Below are 2,588 nucleotides of genomic sequence, written 5' to 3' on the forward strand. Positions count from 1 at the left end.
CTTCAAAGCCAGCAAGATGGGCGGCATCCCTCTCGCGCCCCAAATGAATCTCTCCTCCTTCCTCCCTCTCCTCTCTCCAACCCAGCCAGCAATGACGCTTCACTTCTAAGGACTCACGTGAAGAACGTTGGCCTATGTCAGGCACCTAGTAAGTAGCAGCACCTGGTTTGAAACCCAGGCATCTCAACCACAGACCCTGGGCCCTTAACCACTCGAAGATGCTGATTTCCTAACAAAAAACAGCAAAGGGAAAGCGGTGCCAGGCTGAGCCACGCTGGAGACCGAGGTGGAAAGAAAAACCAGCTCTACTGATCCTGTCTTTACCTAAAACGTTAATATTTTGTTTATCATGGATATTTTGCATTCGTTTTGATATTTAAAATCTTTCATGTAAATGTTATTTATCTTGATTACTGAGTATCTGGCACCTCCCAGCCCCAACCCAAAGCATGTGCCTGAGGTGAGGGTCTCCCTTCTCCTCACCCTCCTCCCTGGGCCCTGAGGGGAAAGAACACACTGCTGACTGCCCTGCGTGTGAATCTACATACGCACGCGGCTTTCCCAGACCCAGAATTCTCAGCTGCTTAAAAACAATGATTCCATGTGATGGAAAATGGGAAGTGGAACCAAGACAGTTCATAATATTCTGAAACATACCGAGTAATAAATCTTATCTTTATCTTACCCGTTGATCCAGAGGAGAGATGAGTAATGCAGGTAAAGAAGACAGGACTCATTCTCCTCTTTACTGGGGTGTGTTTCACTTTTCTGGAAGGGCCCCAAACGTGGTCAGAATTTCATTTGCTCAGAAGAGGGAGCTCTTGCTTTTTGTTTCCCCAGCACCTAAGGCTTTGGGGTCTTTGTTTCCTTGTTTTGTAAACACAGGAAGAGTATTAAGGAGTCTGTATAAAAGGCCAAGTCACCGTTTGAGTTGATCACACCATTCCTGCTGGGAACATCTGTCTTCCCCCGACCTTCTGATCCTTCTGTCTCGCGTCCCCTGTGAGCTGCCATCTTGACGGAAGTTTCCCGAGACTTTAACCCTCTGCGCCCACTAGAGGGCCACTGACACCCACCAAAATGAATTTCAGAGGCATGAAATTCAATAAACTGGCAATTACTCTACAAAGGCATTCTTTTAAGACAATCGTTTCTTTTAGACGGTCTTTTAAAGAATTTGTTTCTTCAGTATTCATTTTATATATAGTATTCATTTCAATCTCAAGATCCCCTAAGAAGTCCAATTTAAAATGAAAAGCTATTCACATAGCCTCCGAGTATCCAACAAACATTTAAATGCTGCGTCATGCGTTCTGTAAGAGTGAGGCCACAAAACGGAGAAAGACTCAACCCTTATCTTCAAGAACAGACGGATTAGAAGCATAAAGAATTCATCACAGCATCGGACGACGAGCGTCAGCGTAGACACAGGAAAAGGCAGTGCTGGTGAGAGTGGGATCAGCTGCGTGTGTGTGTGTGTGTGTGTGTGTGTGTGTGTGTGTGTGTGTGAGCTAAAGACCAGGAGCACAGAGGGAATATGACCTCTGACTCCGACGTAAAGCAACATGCGTTTCCTGTGCAAAGTGGGGCAATCTATATACTCCGCAAGTGTTTATTACTTGAGAGTTAGGGAGTCTGTTCAAGCTGGGGTGGCGCTGAGAGCCCGTCACCTGTGCTTTGCCAACATCTACAGGTGCTAGCAGTTAATACTGGGAAACAACGCTAAACTGGTGAGAGCGAGGGGATACGAGTGGCCATCAGTAGTGCTGGCCAGAGTTCTCAATGAACGAGATGGAAACACAAACACACACGCACATGCACACACGCGTGTGCACACAAGCAGTGGGGAGGAACAGCATCAGACATACACTTCATTTTGTAAACCACCTATGTATAATTTCAAAATGTACCAAGAGGTCACAATACATGGATTTATTGTCCAAGCCCCACTGGATTGATCAGAGAAAACAAACATACAAACAAAAAACCCGGGTCATCCCCAACACCCGACTGCATTAGAAATCTAAAGAGGCCTACTCAGCACCATAAGAAATGGAAGTTTTTGAAACCCTTTAAAAGATATTTTTAATTTTAGAAAGGGTAAAAGCAAAATGTATTTTCTCCAAAAGCCATGCCATGTAGCCTGACAGGGAAACTCCCTCCCCTCCTGCTTTGAGAAGCCAGAGAAATCCGAATCCAGTGGGTGTCACGCTGTGTCCTGCTTGGTGAAAGGGAACGTGCCTTCTCTTTGGCATGAGGAGGAGGTGACGGAGAACCTGAAGAAATGAAATGCCTGCCAGTCCAAAGGTAAGGACTCTTGCTGTTTGTCCCACTTACCTCTGCCCCAGGCTCCGAGCCAGCTCAGATCAGAGAACAGTCAAGGGAGTTCTAAGCCCTGAAAGGCCTTGGTTCAGCCCTTTGTCCCCAGGAGCTCCCAGGATTGGAAACTAGGGGCAGAGGTACCTGGGTAGAGAGACCCACCTGGAGAAACATGTCTGATACCGGGTTCTGGCCCTCAACCATCCAGCCACATGCTGGGGTGGCACCCAATGGGTCCCCCAACTCCGGACCCTGGGCCAGTGGGGGGA

Source organism: Globicephala melas, chromosome 13 (assembly GCF_963455315.2).
Source record: "Globicephala melas chromosome 13, mGloMel1.2, whole genome shotgun sequence".
Taxonomy (NCBI): domain Eukaryota; kingdom Metazoa; phylum Chordata; class Mammalia; order Artiodactyla; family Delphinidae; genus Globicephala; species Globicephala melas.